Raw genomic sequence first — 19,439 nt, forward strand, 5'->3', positions numbered from 1 at the left:
ATGACCCATGATCCCCACCACCTAGAAAGCTTGATAAAATATAATTCCCTGAACTCTATTCTACTCTGAATTTCTGACCACCAGGGATGAAAATCTGTACAGGTAGTCAGCTCTGGAGTGAAGTAAATGGTGCTAATACCCAAAATACTCAGGGACAGGAATGTGTAAGGAATGATAAGCTTTCTAAAATTTTACAACTTTAATATATTTTATTCACTTAATACAAGGAGCGACATGAGCCCCTGCATTAGTACCATTTACTGAAGAGAGGCTTCTTTGTGCAAACCCAAGGTGACACAAATGGCCTTGGCTAAGGATCCGCAGTTAACTTTCCAGCCTCTGCCTCGGATCCTGCAGCCGCCGCGATGTAGATGCCTCAGAAGAACCGAATTGCCATCTATGAACTCCTTTTTAAGGAAGGCGGGATGGTTGCCAAAAAAGACGTCCACATGCCCAAACACCCCGAGCTGGCCGACAAGCACGTGCCCAACCTTCATAACATGAAGGCCATGCAGTCTCTCAAGTCTCGAGACTACGAGAAGGAGCAGTTTGCTTGGAGACATTTCTACTGGTACCTCACGAATGAGGGCATCCAGTAACTCCGGGATTACTGCACCTACGTCTGGAGATCGTGCCCGCCACCCTATGCTGCAGCCGTCCAGAGACCGGCAGGCCTCCGCCCAAAGGTCCAGAGGGTGAGCGGCCTGCAAGATTCACAAGAGGGGGTGCAGACAGAGACACCTACCTGAACGTGACAAGAAAAGTGAGGCTGGGGCTGGTTCAGCAACAGAATTCCAGTTTAGAGGGAGCTTCGGTCGTGGATGTGGTCAGTCACCTAAGTAAAGTTGGAGATTATGTTGTATTGAATAAACTTTGAAGAAACACGTGAGGAAAAAGATCAGTAGTTAAAACAACGGACATAAATGAGGGAAATGGCAGAACTTAGTGCCCGGTATGTAGAAAGGCACATCGGCAAACAGGTGAGCAAGGTGGGTTTCAACACTCAAAATGCTTGAAAAAATAGTCACATAAATTAGTGGTGGTAAAATGAATTATTCCTTATTGATTAAATATACCCAGATTTAAGAAAATGGTATTGTGAGCTGAATTCTTTCTTCACAACCCCCGTAATGTTCTGACCTATAGACCTCAGAATGTCTATCGATATTAGCAAAAGGTTATTGCAGAATTAGCGGATTCAGCATGATGTCACGCTGGAGTACAGTGGTCTCCTAATCCGTCAGAAGGGGTAGCTTTATGAACAGGAAATAAAAGATGCAGATGTAGATATAGGAGCATGCTCTGAGCTGTAGACAGAAGTCAGAGGGTGCAGTCGAGCCTGGAGGTGCCACAGGCTGTCTGTTAATCACCAGAAGGAAGCCAGGAGAGTAACAATGGCCATGGTTCCTTCTTACAACCCTCAGGGCAAAGTGAACTCAGTTTTCTTGTCTGTAAAAGCTGCAAGGCAGAATGTTTCCGTTCTTTAGAACGGCTCTAGCAAGGTAGTTCAAATGAATGATCAGCTTAGAATATAGGTTTTAAAATGTAAATAATTCAAAGCATTGTACACAAAAGCATTTGCGTACAAGGATAGTTCATAACATTGTCATCAAAGGAGTCACTGGATCAACTCAATGCCCTTCCTTCTGCTTTTACTTCTTCAGTGTTTCTCCTTGACTCCACCTTTTCTGCCCTAACCTTAGATACCAGGGAGATGGGTCAGGCTAATTAACATCTTATATCAGGAGAAAGATAACCCCTAAGGTCCACAGAGTCCTGTGGGATGCATCACCCCCCAAAATCAGAGTATGTGTGATGGTGAGGTTGCAGGAACAGGAGCGGTCATTTTAGGGGAATCAGATTACTCTGCCCCCACCCCCAAAGGCAAGGAGTATTTTTTGAGAGGCTCCGTAGCATCGGAAGCAGCATGCTGATCCTCTGGGTCACATCCACAAGAAAACTTAACTACATACAGCTTGGACCCGGTAACAATCCTTCCTCTGTTCAAATCTCAAGCTCAAATCAGGGCCCTAATGATAGACTAGAGGTAACTATAGCCCTCTATCTGTCCCTCCTCCCAGTACCTACATTGATTAAACCTTCTTTAGTTGTCTCTCACTAATGCTCATCTCTTTAATTGACTTAACTGGGACAGGTGGCGGTGCCTCCTCTGTTGGGACTCCCTAAGCCAGGATTCCTGCCTTAAAACTCCAGGAACGTAATGAGCTGTGAAGGACAAATGCAATATTGTTCCTGATTCTAAGCTTTGAAGCCAAATTCAGAGAGAACTTTATAGAAGGCACGCAGAGTTTAGTTTACATTTTAAAGGGATGAGACTTGGAGATTAGTTCCTTTAGCAATTATGCGGGATGGAAAGATGGCTTTGCAGATTTAATAGTTTGAATTTTCTAAGAGTTTTCAAGATACCCGTATATATTTTCGGTTATTTTTAAAATTCTGACAGGCACAGGAAGGGAAATGCTATGTTCTTTCTTTCATGCCCTCTAGCACACTAGCTAAAAATGGTGCCCCAATGGTCAGAGAGAGAGAGAGTTAATTCATATCCCAGATGCCTTGCTCTCTCCCTAGGAGTAGATTGCTTATTGGCCTGACAAGGTCATTCTTCATTTTAACCATTACCATAACATTTTATATTGTCAAGCACTATGTGGTTTTGCAGTCCTTAAAATCCCCCAGTGTAGTAAAGGAGATGACAAACACAATTACGTCTGATTTACAGACCAGGGAACTGGGACTCAAACAAGAGACAAAGCCATCATTGGTAAGGGCCATCCCAGAAGGCCAGGCTAAGGTCTCTGTTTATCATGTGAAGTACAGGAGTAAGCCTGAGGGATATCAGCTATGCATACAGATTCTTACCTTTTCTGGAACTTTCGCTCCCCACCCAAGCTGATTCTTGCCAGGAACCATCTGTCAACGACTGAAGGTACGCGGAAAGCAAGGCACAAATTTATGTCCCGTGTGCTGAAATTTTAGCTACTCAAGATTAGAGTTGCATGAAAAAATAGAATGAAATATATGATAACTTGGAACGGGCTCTCCAAAATGACAGCAGAGAACTAAAAACCTTCGTTACTCTTTACGTGGCCTTGACAGCAAATAGTTAAAAGAGTCGAAAGACAGGCGTCTGGTTGCTTAGGGAAAAAGGAACCGAAAGGTTGGAATTATCTATTATTTAGCATAATTTCATCTAAATAGTATATGAACTTGAAAATACCACAGTTCCTAATTTGTCACTAGTGTGAAGTTCAGCCTGTGACTTAGCATTCCAACAAGGGCATTTTTACTTTCTCTGGCAGCACGTAAAATCAGCATTTGTCTAGATACTGATTGTCAAACAATGCTAGACTTTTTGCCATGTTTGAAGGGAGTACATTCTGATTCAAGCCCACAGCCTAAAATCCCATCTCCTGGAAAGCGATAAAAATTTAAAATGAAGTGTGAGAAAACCCTTCAGAGTGAGTCAACATGAGCAGTGGGGCTAACGGGCAAGTGTGTGGCCGAATTTCAGACTCCTGAGTTTGAATGTTGAACATTTCATGTCTATTTCAAGGCAAATTCAAACATGCAGACAGCCAAAGGAGACGTGATTTTATGTAATTTAGTGTTTACTTGAAATGTTCTTACCCATTTTCCCCCTGCCAGTCAGAGACCCTGGGTCGCCCTGATGTTCCATTGATTCCAAAATCAATGGCTGTACTCTGGTGTTTAAAAGTATGATTGCTCTTTCAAAGCAAGCTGCACAGGAGAGGTGGTCCTTCTGAGTTTGAACAATTTTTACCACAGTGAAGCAGAGGCGCTGGGAATCAATATGATGAGCTAATTATAATGGAGTTGCTGGGGTTCTGCTATTGTAATGATGAAATGACTGAATTTATCATTTGGTGGCCTGAAAAGAGTGGGCATTAAAGCTGGAAACCTATGGAATAAGACATCTACCAGCCTATGGAACGTGATATATGCCAGCCTATGGAACATGATATATACCAGCCTATGGAATATTATATATACCAGCCTTGTTCCAACAAACACACTTTAATAAAAAGGAACACAGGTTAGAATTTTATTCTTTCATCCAGTTTGTTTCCTTCACATTACAAAATTCCTGGGTTAGTGAAATCACATAGAGTGTGATAAGTAAAGTAAGTTCCTGATAGAAGATGCAATTGATACTATTCATTTTGCCACAGAATAACCAGATATGAATCCCCAGATACCAATGCTCTTCAAATTTAAGAGAGACTATTGCTGATCACGAATACTTGACAGAAGTTGTGTGAAGGAGGAACTAAACTTCAAAAGGGTCCAAATGATCCCTTCATTGGTAAGACCTACTTTCATTGAATATTTTTATTGAGATAAATTTTCTCTTTAAAAAAATATACAACTAAGGGGAATTTAGTATATTTTTAGGAAGTTTTAAGAGAAGGGGAGAGGGTAATATGGAGAGGGATTTGTGAGGGTGGGACTGGTAGATGAAAAGGGTGGCAAGCCTGCAATTGAGATGGAAATAGAATTAAGTAATTAAATAAGAGTAGGGGGCTGTCATGTGTCTTTTTCAAAAGTAGTTTAGCACTATTAATACCTTTCCTAATCCCTTCTGTACCTAACCACTATTCCTGTACAGCATATGAAATTTCTTACTCCCTTATTCCTCTAAACACCATATTTCAGTTCATTATAACTCCCCTCTCAAACCCATCTCTGGTCCCTCAGTGATTCCTGGGCTTCAGTGGTTATTCTAAGCCAAACACACACAGCATAACAATCAATACTAACAGCCACATATTCGAGAAAATATAATAGTATTTGTCTTTCTGGGTTTCAGTTATGCCACTCAGAATGATTGTTTCCAGCACCCCCCACTGGCCTGGTAATTTTACTTTTCTTTGTATGTAAAGAATATTCCATTTTTAGGCATAACACATTTTTATTGTACATTCATAAGATAATGGACATCTAGGCTTATCTCACTTTCCTGGACATTGTGACTAGAACAGCAATGAACAAGGGTGAGCAGATGTTTCTAGATATGAAATCCTGTGCACACGTGTGTGCACACGCACACACACACACACACACACACACACACAAACACACACACGAATAAAACATCTAGATCATGTGTGCTTTTAGCTTTCTGATGAACCTCCACATTGATTTAATAGTGGCTTCAAGAGTTTGCACTCCCAGAAGCACTATGTAAGGGTTCCCTTATCTTCACATCCACACCACCACTTACTGACAACAGTATGTTTGTTTGATCTTAGCTGTCTGATTGGAATGAGGTAAAGTTTTCAGTCATTTTAATTTCAATTTCCCTGATGGCTAAGGATATTGAATGTTTTTTAAATGGCTCTCAACCACTATACTTCCACTTCAGAGAACTAATTGTTTACTGCTATCCTCCAACCTTCATGACGTTTAGTTATTATCTTTCAGATAATGTACTTACAGCATTCTCCCCTTCCCTTTCATCCCTCCAACCCCTCATGCACCCTAGACCCTAGCTGTCTTTCAAATAACGATATCTTAATTGTTTTAAAGTGTGTGTACGTGTGCGGGCATGGATGTGTGTGTGTGTGTGTGTGTGTGTGTGTGTGTGTGTGTGTGTTTATTCCTATATGTATAAATACAATGTGCTCAGTCTATATTATGTTGGTCTATACTATGTTACTAGTCAGTACACATTGTCCCAGGCTACTACTTGGAACTGGATAACCGGTTTGTGTGCTCTTCCCTGAGTACGCCTTCAGCATTCTTCAATGCCTGCAGTTCTTTGTCCTCAATTCAGATCTAGTGATGTTCCGCTGTTCTGCATTAGTGTGTATATTGGTGCTGTCCTTGGTCGGATCATCTTTAGGGAGTCATACTGTGACACTTCACAGGTATAGGTTCTCTGACGTTTCTAGTAGACACACTTTCACATTAACCTCCCTGTTCCTCTGCTTCTTACTGTCTTTCTGCCTCCTCCTGTACAGTTACCACAAACCCTTAGATTCCAGAACTGTGCTGAAGATGTATCATGTAGAACTGGGCTGGACAGTTCGTTTTGATAGGTTGTGGTTCTGTGATGGTTTCTATATGTTGAAAGAGAAGCTTCCTTTCTAAATAAAGCCCTCCTTCCTTTCCCTATACCCCTTTCTAATCACTCAACCCTACCATGTCCCCTCTCTTTTAATCTCCCCCAATCCACCTCAGTGGTGTCTCCTCACTTCCTTATTCTCTGCTGTCATTCCATGTTATATGCTAACATCTGAAGATTTAGAACTAGCTCTTTCAGATCAGAAAGAGTAAGGTGGCCTTTGTCTTTCTGGTCTGGTTACCTCACTCAGTGAAATCTTTTCTAGGTCCGTCTATTTTCCTAAAAATGTCATGTTTCCTTTCTCCTTTACAAATGAACAGTATTCTGTAATATACGTGCCCTATGGTTTCCTTCTTCTGCTGAAGGGCATTTGGGTTATTTCTATTTATGGCTATTGTGAATGAGTTGTCAGTGAGCATTACTGAGCAAGCATCTGTGGAGGGGAATGTCAAGTCCTCTGGGCATATGCTAAGCAGGGTACAACTGGATCACACAGGGCACTCATTTGTAGGTTTTTGTTTTTTGAGAATTCTCCACACTCACATCCAGAGTAGCTGCATCAATTAGCATTCTTAGCAACAGAGCCACAGTGAATGAAGTTTACTCTTTCTTTAAGTCCTTGCCAGCATCGTTGCTAAATTGCCATGTTGACATTTGCCATTCTGATTGGGGTAGAGGAAAACTCAAGGTTCTTTTAATTTGCATTTCCCAGATGGCTAAGGATGTTGAATATATTTAAAAATATCTTTCAGCCATTTACACTTTATATATATATATATATATATATATATATATATATATATATATCCACACCTCAGTTTTGACTGAGATGTTTATGTTGACCTTTGTAACTTTTGTATATTCCAGGTAGTAGCTCCGCACCCTACCACACAACCATCCTGTTGGATGGACTACAGGTAGAGATCCTCTCCCACGATGCAGGCTGCCTCTGGCATTGGAAGGCGGTGTCCTTCTCTGTGTAGAAGCTTCTTAATCCTAAGAAGTTCCATTTCCCATTTTGTCCTTTGATAAAGATTGATTCTTGTCCATCAATGTTTCTTCTCACTTATATTTTGGTGCTGTACCAAGAGTACAATGCTAAATCCAAGATTAGGAAGGATTTTTCCCCTAAGGTTATATAGTTTCAGAGGTTACACTTAAATCTTTTTTTGGAATGGGACTTAAGGTTCATATTTAATATGAAGAAATGACCCCATTTAACTCTTTGGTATGAGAGTTTCTAAATCATTTGCTAAAGAAACTTTTTCGCCCATTGAAAGGCCCTGGTACTATCATAAAAGACAGTTGACCAAAGGTATTTTCATTTATGTCTAGATTCTCAATTATATCCCACTGATCTAGATATCATTCCTCATGTCATCACAGCACTGGTTTTACTACTACAGCTTTGTAATAATGTTTGGAACTGAAATTGAACTGAAAGCCTTCATTGCTTATTTTCATGATTATATATTTTAAATTCCACATAAATTTTAGACTTTTCTTGTCCATGAATCACTGAAAGTTTAGATGTAATTATGCTACCTTTTCTTATGTTTCAGGAAAGAATTTCTATTAAAAACAAGATTAAAATTTAAAGTTCATGAATCCAGAATGATTTTACACCTAGTTAGCTTTACGATTTAATGTTTTAAAGCTTATTAAATATATATTCACTACTATTTCATTTGCTTTTAAGATATTTTTATCTTATTCTACCTCCTGTTTATTGTCTATTTCCTCCTGGGATTCTTTTAAGTAACTCAGATTTACAGTGGTCAGATTTATAGAAAACTTAAAATATATCTGTATTATACAAGAAAGACCGTGAGCTGGGTTTGGTGGTCCCTGGTACAATTCCAGTCTATTTTGCAAGGCTGAAGCAGGAGGATCACAATTTCAAGGCCTTCCTGGCTACAGAACAAGAAACTGAATAAACTAAATATGGCTATGGATGTAGCCTGTTGGGAGGGGCTTGCCTGGCATATGCAATGTCCTGGGTTAAATCCCAAGCACTGACAAATCAAACAAACAAAAAACAAAACAAAGCAAAGCAAAAGAACCCAAACAAACAAACCAAAACCAGGGGATTGGAAGAAAGGGAGGAAGGGAAGAAGGGAAGGAAGAAGAGGAGATTGTAGAGCCCAGGGTATGTGTGCACCCACTGTCTGGGTATCCAGCTGTAATAAGCATGACTATATCTCACCGTAGCAGATCACACATATTAGGTCCTATTTGTCTTGTTTTCATTTTCTTTTATTGAAAATATATTCTCTTCTTACATAATACATCCTGATTTCCTCTCTCTTTACTCTTCTCAGTTGCTCCTCCCATTTTTCCCATACAGATCCCCTCACTTTATGTCTCTCATTAGAAAGGAGTAGGCTTCTACGAGATAATGATAACATATAATAAGTAAGATAAATAATATCCCTTAAGATATAATAAGATAGATAATAAAAATAAGTAAGATGAAAATAAATAAGATAAAAATCCATCACACTGAAATTAACTAAACAATAAAACAGAAGGAAAGGGACCTAAGAGAAAGCACAGGAATCAGAGACCCAGTCATTCACACAGTCAGGAATTCCATAAAATACTAAGCTGGAAGATGTGTGTGTGTGTGTGTGTGTGTGTGTGTGTGTGTGTGTGTGTGTGTATTCAAAATACCTAGTGCAAGACCTGTGGGGGCCCATGCTACCAAAAGGAAAGTGTAAAACACCAAGCAAGACATAAGCCGTTTGATCTATGCTGCCTACAAGAGAAGCTGGGACAGGGTGGCACAAAGCTAGTGGAGTGACTGATCAATGTCTAGTATAACTTAAGGCCACTCCATAATGTCAAACCTATATCTGACACTTGCTAGCCCAGAGACCTGGGGTGAAACCAAATATTACTGAGTTAAAACAAACAAAAAAAAATAAAACAAAACAAGACATAGTGATAAAATGACTCCCGATGTTATTCTGCACAAGAAAATGTTGCTACAAAGAAAATACAAAAATCCATGCTACAAAAGGACAAGAAAATATGGTCAATAACCAGCAGAGATTCATAAAAGAAAGTCTAATGATGATGAAATAAAAATGACCAAACGCCACAGAAAGAATCCAGCTCTGGAATAGTTTTCTGCTTAGAAGAGATAGTAATGAGAACTTAATTCTCTAGCACTAAAGAAAAACAGCTCAAGGGATAAATAAATTTGCTCAGGAACAACCACAGTGAAAACCTAAATGAGCAGGATGAATCATCATGCACAGGTACAGAGACAGAACGGGAAAGGCAATATTAAAATAAGCAAGGCATGAACTAATTCAGCAATGTGTATAGCATGCTAAGCCAGCATCATTTAAACCTGTGAGCCCATCCAGCTGCAAGACAGATCATGCCTGTGGTGTCTCTGGGACACATGTGAAGGAACTCCCCCCCCCAAAAAAATGCTATATATAAAGTAAAGTAAGATCACACAATCTATCACATCAGTGGCACATACATGGTAAATTACGGTTAAGGTGTAACCAAAAATTTCTTGAATAATAGCAAGAGATAAGTGACTGTGAGATAACAGGGGCCTGTTTTTCCAAAGAACAAATCATGCTGGCCCAATGTATTTGAAAGTTTAGGTCACAGTCTTTAAATGTACTGTCATTTAGCACCCAACATCTTATGGGAAATCCTATGAAGAGATGAATCTGCCCTTAGCAAGGCTAACAAGAACATACTGGTGATCTAAAAACTAAAAGTCTAAATTGGGAGATACTTTATTCATGAACAAAATAGTTCTTCATTTACAGAAGGCTTTTTTTAAAATGACATAATTTATCTGAGACTTAAAAGAATTTCATGTCCTTTAAAAATAACAATTTATTTACCATATTAAGAGAGCCTTCTTAAAACTCCTCCAGCCAGTGGATGCTGTCTGTCATGCAGCACTCAGTTTCTGAGGGAAGATTTTACCAGACAGCCTGTGCTGTCAGAGCCTTCAAATGATTGACTCGGTGACAATCAGCCACTTGGCAAGTGTTCACATTCATTTCCAGGGTGGCTACTTCCAAAGAATGGTCTCTTTGGGCATATGAAGGCCAGTCTGTTTAGCCTAATATGAAACATGGCTGCCACAGATCCATCATGTACAGATCACTCTGGTATGAAACAGGAATTCTACAAATCAAGACTCACTTCTCCCTTGGCTTTTTCCCAGATTTTCAACATCTATTTCTCAATGTTGAATCCAAAGTATCTCCTCCCTCTTTCATGTTTAAGTGCATAGCCAAGAAAAGCAGGCTCCAGCATTTTTAAACCTTTTGTTAAGGTTGAGACCTTCTGGGCCTTTCTCTATCCCGTTTGGCACGTTCATTGGTGCCTTGTTCAGGTCATATTGTGGTGGTCACATTGGTGGGACTTTATTGATATAGCCCTGATGTTACTAGGAGACATAATCTCACATTAAACCTCCTTATCCTTACGTTCCTAAAATTTGTCTTTTCCTTCTTCTCCTGTGTCCTCTGAGCCTTAAGGGTAGGAATGCTCTGTAATTTATTCATTGAGACTGAGCACCATGGTGTCCATTTTGATTGGTTGTGGCTTTCTGTAGTGATCTCTGCCTATTGCAAAGAGAAGCTCTCTTGATGCAGGATGAAATCTACCCATCTGTGGGCACAGGACGGATGTTTACAGATTGTTCTTAGGGACTACAGGTAAGCAGGTAAGGGTTGGAATAGGAGAGGTGGGCCTCCCCAGGGAATAGCACATCAATTGGTTGTTCAGTGCCCAACAGCCAAATAGTCAGTCCTAAATCATACATACAAAACGATAACAATAACAATAGCTACACACACACACACACACACACACACACAAACACATACATAAAACCATACAATAACCATTAATTCACAAAAGGAAGCTATGAATCAGTAAGACATCAAGAAGTATATAGGAAAATTTGGAGGGAAGAAAAGGAGAAAATTAGAACAAATAAATAAATAAACCACTATTCATAGGTCGGAGGGAGAATGTTTTTAATTAATAGATGTGGCTAGTATTGTGCAGGGAATTAAGTTCAAGCTTCTCAAGTGGAGAAGTCAAAGGAAATAAGCACAAATTTGCTTTGAACAATGTCATTTATTGCCTAATAAGTTTTAAAATGTTTCTCCTCCATGGACATGTTTTCTTTACTGCTATTAGACAAAATGAGAAATATTAATAAAGTCAAAAATAGGCACAGACAATGGAAAAATAGAAAAAGATAAGGAAATAAATTTATAGTTCTAGCTCACCCATGGTTCGTTTCTATTTCTGATATTGGTTTATAAAGTTGTTATAATAATACACATAGATTTTGGTTGACTATAAATCACACACATTGCTTTCTTGTTTCCAAAAGCGTACTTTAATATCTGATAACATGAGGGCTTATTTCCCAAAGCTCTGAAGGAAAGAATGTTCACCGTGTCTCTCCAGGCTTTAGGTGGATGTCTGAATCTTCAGTGCTCAACCTCTGTTATAGCACTCTCATCTTTGCCTGTGTTGTCATGTGCTGGTCTCCCTGTGCATATTATCCAGAACTGAACATTTTATAAGAACACTGTTACACTGAATTTAGCCCCACTCTGATTCCAAGCATTCTCAATCATATGGGCTGCCAGATGATCAATTTTTCCAACACCTTAATTGCTTACTCAATAGTGAATGTGCTCATGGACAGGGCTCCAGAGACTCTATTTCCTCCAAGAATTTAACTGTCAAAGTAAAGCTCCAATTTCATAAATCTCAAAGTTCATGTTATTCCTGTGGTATTTCTTTCAGACTTTATTTCCTTCTGTCTCATATGAACCATGTAATCTACTTTTTACTAGATCTTTTTCGGAAAAGTCAGGCAATTCTATATACTGAAAATGCATTCTCAATTTAGAGCATCCTTGAAACTGTTCTTTTAAAAATGGGGTACAGAGCTTAACAAAGAATTCTCAACTGAAGAATATTGAATGACTGAGAAGCACCTAAAGAAATGTTCAACATCTTTAGTCGTCAGGGAAATGCAAAGCAAAACAACCCTGAGATTCCACCTCACACCAGTCAGAATGACTAAGATAGAAAACTCAGGTGACAGCAGATGCTGGCAAGGATGTGGAGAAAGGGGAACACTCCTCCAATGTTCGTGGGATTGCAGACTGGTACAGCCACTCTGGAAATCAGTCTGGTGGTTCCTCAGAAAATTGGACATAGTAGTACCTGAGGACCTAGCTATACTACTCCTGGACATACAGCCAAAAGATGCTCCAACATATAATAAGGAAACATGCTCCACTATGTTCGTAGCAGCCTTGTTTATAATAGCCAGAAGCTGGAAAGAACCCAGATGCCTTTCAACAGAGGAATGGATACAGAAAATGTGATACATTTACACAATGGAGTACTACTCAGCTATTAAAAACAATGACTACATGAAATTCTTAGATAAATGGATAGAACTAGAAAATATCATCCTGAGTAAGGTAACCCAGTAACAAAAGAACACACATAGTATGCATTCACTGATAAGTGGATATTAGCCCAAAAGCTCTGAGTACTCAAGACACATTTCACAGACCATATGATGCTCAAGAAGAAGAAAGACCAAAATGTGGATGCTTTCAGTTCTTCTTAGAAGGGGAAACAAAATACTCACAGGAGGAAATATAGGGACAAATTGTGGAGCAGGGACTAAAGGAAAAGTCATTCAGAGACTACCCCACCTGGGGATCCATCCCATATGCAGCCACCAAACCCAGTCACTAATGCTGATTCCAAGAAATACTTGTTGACAGGAGCCTGATATGGATGTCTCCTGAGAGGTTCTCTTAGAGCCTTACTGATACAGATGAGGATGCTTGCAGCTAACCATCGGACTGAGCATTGGTACCCTAATGAAGGAGTTAGAGAAAAGACTGAAGGAGTTGAAGAGGTTTGCAATCCTGTGAGAAGAACAACAGTATCAACCAACGAGACATCCCCAGAGTTCCTCGGGTAATAAACCACCAACCAAAGTGTACACATGGAGGGACCCATGGCTCTAGGCGCATATGTAGCAGAGGCTGTCATTCTCTGGCATCAATAGGAGAAGTCCTGGGTCCTGTGAAGGCTCTATTCCCTAGTGTAGGGGAATGCCACAGTGCTGAAGTGTGAGTGGGTGGGCGGGAGAGGGACCATCCTCATAGAAGCAGGGGGAGGGGAAGGGAGAAATGGGAGAAGGGGGAAAGGGGATATCATTTGAAATGTAAATACATAAAATATCCAATAAAAAATCTGGAAATAATGTAAGCTTCACATTTTGTAGAAAGATTTTCATTGTCTTCTGAATTCGTTTTTTATAACATATTCTGTGACATATGAAGCTTATGAGCATCTATGATAGAGAACTACTGATGACAAAGCTGAATGTTCTGGCCACAAAACACATACACAGGTGCTTAAGCAACTTGCTTAGAATCCCATAGCTAGGACTTGAGGTCAAATCTTCTCTCCAGTGCCCAGTAGTGTTGAGGAATTTTCTACAACTCATTTTAGTTCAATTTATTCAATTCAATGCAACAGTACTTGTTCATTTAGGAGTTACCCTGTTTAATTTTTTTTTGTTTTAATCATTAGTGATTCATCCTAGATACATTAATGACGATGTTTTGCAATAGGTTGTCCTGAATTGAGTTGGAACGTCACCAAAGTAGTTGATTTTTTTTTGAGATTACATTGATTTTCAAATACATGCATAACTCAATTACTATCTATATAATTTCTGTGGCTTTTTGTCAAATACCAAATTGTCAATGATCCTTCTGGAATATGAGCAATGACATAAACCATTCGCTGTGACTAATTGGTTTTCCAAAATAGTATTCATGGCAGAGCATCTACCAAGCTTTTGAGATTGAATATGTAAACTTATAACATGGATGCGATGAACATGAATCTGACAGAGCAGAAACCAAAGACACACAAGAAAACTGAATTTTGAGACTGATTGGGAGAAAGGGAGAACACCGTAAATCAGCGAAGAAGTGCGTGAAAACCTAATAGCAAGCAGAGATTTAAAAAAAAAAGCAATGTAAAGGGAAAATAAACAATCAAACAAACCAACTACAAGATCCAACAAAGTCCAACCATAATCTTATCTTCCAGTGGGATCCTCCCTAATTCTCCCAGGGTAAAAGCAAGTTGAACAGTGTCACCAACCCCGAATCATAGCAGCAGGCAGAGAACTTGACTGCTGGAGAATTCCATGGTCCCACAGTGCATCCATTATGGCTGCCTGCTGAGTTTCCTACCTACTTTGCTACCTAGGATTCTCTGTTAGCTATTTTTATACAATAGAAGCCAAACTCCTGCAAAGGGTTCCGGTATTGCCATCTATCTTTCCAGTGCTAGCGGCTGGGCCCTGATGAAAACTGAACCACGTTCAGTGGCAGCCTTGTTGAGTATCTTGTAGTTTTAGGTTGGGCAGGTTTCATAGCCACAAGCTTCAGTCCTACCCACACCTGTCCCATCTGTGGTTCCAGAACTGTAACTGCTGGTACCATGGACAACTTGTGACTCATTGTGAAGGTCCTGGATAAAATGTCCTTTATATATTTGGGCTCAGTAACCTGCATCATCACATGTGGTATCACTGGTATTTTTCTCAAGGACTTGGGAATAGATAATATTTCCACATGTTGAAACTTTAGCAGCTACTGGACACAACCAAATGTCATCAAATATCCATTTAACTGAAACATGTATGGAACCCCATACCCATGGCAAAATTTACAACTAACTTCATTTCCTGCTGCATTCTAGATAAATGATACACTTGAAGATCCTGACTGCATTGAAAAGGAAGAAGCAATAATATCAAAGCCTAGTGTAGATTTTCTCTATTTCAAAGCTGAAGCACCACTGATGTCCTGAATCCCACCTAACTGTTTTCCCACAAAAGCTACTCCATAAAGTTGGAAAAAATGGCCACCAGTGCATAAGAATACACCACTGGCACAAGGGAGCACAAGTAAAAGGAAAGTTGGCTTCCCTGAAGGAGAACAACAGTAATTCTCCAGCAGTAGATTTCAAATAGCAATACTCAAAAAGGAATTGATAGTAAGGATTCCAAGTAAACTTTCTTCAGATGCCAAGGAAGCAGATAGACAACACAAATAAGTGTTAAAATACTGTGGTATATGAACCCAAACCTTGACAAAGAGATGTATGTACTTTGAAATGTCAGAACTTTGGTGCCTAGTTTGCAGTCAGTATGATAACATTTGTTCTTGTCTTGTCCGACAGACTACAGCAAAGAAGAAGAGCATCTCAGAACCTGATGAGTCTTCTGAATTCATCGAGCCACAGAAAGCAAAAGGAGAAAATAAGGAAGAGAAGGAATGGGATTAAAAAAACCTAAAAACAACAACAACAACAAAACAAAACAAACAACAACAGCAACAAAAGAAACAAAACAAAACCCAAGATATTTGAGATGGAATACCATTAACTTAATTTTCCCATTACCGTAATTTCAGAAGGTTAAGAAAATGGGAATTAAAAATTCACACGAAATGGAGCCTAGAGATTTTAAAAACTTTCAGAGATATGGATACCTATATTTAAGCAACTCAATGTAACAAAACCAAGTAGACTTACCCCGATTGGATGGTCACTGATGCATCCTGTGCTCAAAATAGTAAGAGAAGCTAGAACTAAAGACATGAAGAGCCCTGTGTCGAGCCACACGAAGTGAAATTCCCATTAGACTTCCAGCAGAGTTCTCAACAGAAAGCCCACGGGTCAGCATCAAATGCCTGAGACCCTACCAGCCATGGCGACGGCACTCAGTAGAGCTGGCCTTCGAAACTGAAGTCAAAAGTAATTTTTCAAATAAACACAGATTTAGGAAATTCATTTCTACCAGATTGACCATATCAGAAATGCTTATTGAGTACTAGGAATCAAAGATAATAATCACCATCATAAAAGCACTTGTTGCAGATGGATGAAGCAAAGAAGTGCAGAAGTGTAGATCGCTCCTGAGAGACACAGCCAGAATACAGCAAATACAGAGGCTAATGTCAGCAGCAAACCACTGAACTGAGAATAGGACCCCGTTGAAGGAATCAGAGAAAGAACTGGAAGAGCTTTCGAGACCCCATATGTACAACAATGCCAAGCAACCAGAGCTTCCAGGGACTAAGCCACTACCTAAAGACTATACATGGACTGACCCTGGACTCTGACCTCATAAGCAATGAATATCCTAGTAAGAGCACCATGGAAGGGGAAGCCCATTTGAACCCCAGTGAACTAGACTGTTGGGGAAGGGCGGCAATGGGGGAGGGTGGGGAGGGGACACCCATAAGGAAGGGGGGGGGGGATGTTTGCCTGGAAACCGGAAAGGGAATTTCAAATGTATATAAGAAATATTTTAAAAAAAAAAAAAAAGCACTTGTTGCAACGTGTGCAGAATTGACATAAGCTAACCCATAAAGAGTTTCCTATACCGCTGCCCCAGGAAAACAAATGAATATCCGTCTTCCCAAACAATAGTCCATGGGAAAGGGTTTGCGACAATTTAATTTCTTTTCCTTGTTTTCCTACTTGCACATAAAATAAACACAAAGAGAGACACAGTGAATAGTCTTTTGTGATTCTTTTAATTTTATACTTTTTGAATTTCAGAGAAACAGAGCACAGGAAAACTGGCCAGGAGGGTAGCGCATACACACATTAATAGCACAGCTTTTCTTTAGCACGCTTGGTGTTCAGAGCATCACTGCATTTTCTGATGAGAGACAGATTCTAAAGATAAAAAAGAAAAGCTTTCATTGGATGTCTTTATTTAACTCCTTATTTCATATGGCGCCATCAAAAGTATGTGTTTACAAAGAACGCAATGGAGAATATGGATATATATTTTTTATTAATATATCTTCTGTAATGGAGAAATTTGGTAGAAAAATAGAATTAAATGTGCTACAGCAATAGACTTTCCTGTCTGTAGAGGTTAGAATGGGCACTGTGTTCTTCGAGCAGTCACCACAATGGAAGAGCATCTGTGAGAGAAGACTGCCAGTTTACCTTGGGTTATACAATGTTACCTTTGGGATATATCTGTGAGGAAAGAAAAGTGGTTTCAGTAAGTTGTGTCTCTATTGTATAAATGTCTACCTGGGCCAAAATATGCTTTCTAATTACTTCTTTTTATCTCAAACAAGGAGCTGGTGTAACAGATCAGCCAAACATCCTAATTGTGGAACACACTTTAAAATGTGCTTCTTTATTTAAGAACAAAACAATGACCTACGTATCTTCAAGAAGTTCCTCCCTACAAACATGCCCTTTGGGTTGTACTAGTGGTCTGCTGGAGACTGGGGCTTCATAACAATGTGTGTAATGTGTGATTTGTACCTGCAACCTTGTGGGTGCTGTGTTACAAGAGTAGCACATCCAACGAGATGAACCCAAGAGAGAGTCAAGAGAAAATACCAGCAAATATGCTAATTCTTTTATGGTAAAACTTAACATGCTGGTGTTTAGGCGGGACAAATGGTCTGGAAGCAAAATTTCTTTAGAATACTAGAGCAACAAGAAGAACAGTGCAGTTACTTATATAATATGCTGCAGAGTAAGAAGCTCTATTAGGATTCATCTGTGGAGAAATGCTAGCCTTTTCCTAGGCATTGTGTCTGTGAGATTACACATAACAAAGAGTGCTTTGGTACCTTCTATGGCAAAGAACCCTTGAATACATATGACTTGATACAGGGAAACCTGGGAGTATGAGAATTTGTCCAGGTTCTAGCCCTCTTACCATCTGATGTGACTTTTCAAACTGAGAGGTGGTTGTTTTCTAACTTCCAACCACAGGACAGTGCTCCGTTGTCTTGCTTTCTCATGTTACACTCATTGAGTTGGCCTGGTAGCAGCATTTGGACATATTAGCTCACTCTTCTCTGAGTTTGTACTGTAGCTCGGCCAAACATTAACCTTCTCTCTAATCGTGTCATAATTAACCATGTGCTTTTCTTTTTCCCAGAAATTTAATTAAAGATGGAGACTCCAAGTGGATTCACATTTACTGGAGTGTAAGATACTCCTACATGGAAATCTGGTAGGTTTTTATGAGGGTTTGCATTGACAACAGCGAGCATGTCTCCACAAGAGAAGATGGTGTGGCGTCCTCTTGTTCATCTGTAATAGTGGATTAACTAATAAGTGAGTAGAGGACTAGGAGACTGGGAGTTTATAAAATTCTCTTTTTTCAGTTGTAAATGTCCATTGAAGATACTGGGTTTTGGAAATTGTTGGTACATAAAAGAGAAAACACTAAAGAAGATGATGATAATAAGAAATTTTAGATATAGCAATGAGCAATATATTATAGACTATGTATCTGAAAAATCATATTACTAAAAACTTATTTTGGTCTAAAATCACATCAAGGAAGGAGGCCACAGAAATAACCAGAAGAGCCAGGAACCTGAGGAGAAAGATAAGGAGCAAGTAACCCAAGGCAAGCCTCATGCTACCTTTGAGGGAGACAGAAAGGCAGTGCTGAAGAGACAAGAAATCACTCTGAGAGGCTCCATCCAGCAGCTGATTCAGAGAGACACACACACCCACAGCCAAACAGTGGCTGGAGCTTGGGAACTCTTGTGGACGAATAGGAGGAAGGATTGCTGGCCCCGAAGGGGATAGGAACTCCACAGGAAGACCAACAGAGTCAACTAACAAGGGCCCTTGGTGCTCTCAGAAGCTGAACCACCAACCAAAGAACATACATGGACTGGACCCAGGCCTCCCCTCACATGCACATATGCAGCAGATGTGAAGCTTGGTCTTCACCCATGTTCTGAACAACTGGACAAGCGGCTAACCCAAAAGCTGTTGCCTGTATGTAGGATAAGTTCTTCTAGCTGGGCTGCCTTGTCTGGCCTCAGTGGGAGAAGATGTGCCTAACCTCACAGAGACTTGGTGGGCCAGGGTAGAGGTTGGGGAGGTACCCACCTGCTCAGAGGAGAATGGGAAGGGGGAAGGATTGTGGGAGGAGGTGACCTGTAGGGGGCAGTGAATGGAATGTAAGGTGAACAAGTTGAAAAAAATTAACTGAGAGAGAGAGAGAGAGAGAGAGAGAGAGAGAGAGAGAGAGAGAGAGAGAGGAATCAGTCACAAAGTGGATAAGCGTCTGAGCTCAGAGTCTGCCATTCTCAGGGTCTTACAGGCAGAACCTAAGAGAAGTGAAGAACACACAGAATCCTGCAGAGTACTGCTCTCTAACATAAGATATTTGTCAAAACGCACGCGCATGTGGCCAATATACTCAAAA

At 39.9% G+C, this 19,439-nt stretch overlaps 1 pseudogene; it reads left to right on the forward strand.

Moving 5' to 3' along the window:
* The first annotated feature begins 365 nt into the window (after positions 1–365).
* Positions 366–843, forward strand: LOC116910424 (annotated as a pseudogene).
* Positions 844–19,439: the final 18,596 nt, after the last annotated feature.

Source organism: Rattus rattus, chromosome 9 (genome assembly GCF_011064425.1).
Source record: "Rattus rattus isolate New Zealand chromosome 9, Rrattus_CSIRO_v1, whole genome shotgun sequence".
NCBI classification, from domain to species: domain Eukaryota; kingdom Metazoa; phylum Chordata; class Mammalia; order Rodentia; family Muridae; genus Rattus; species Rattus rattus.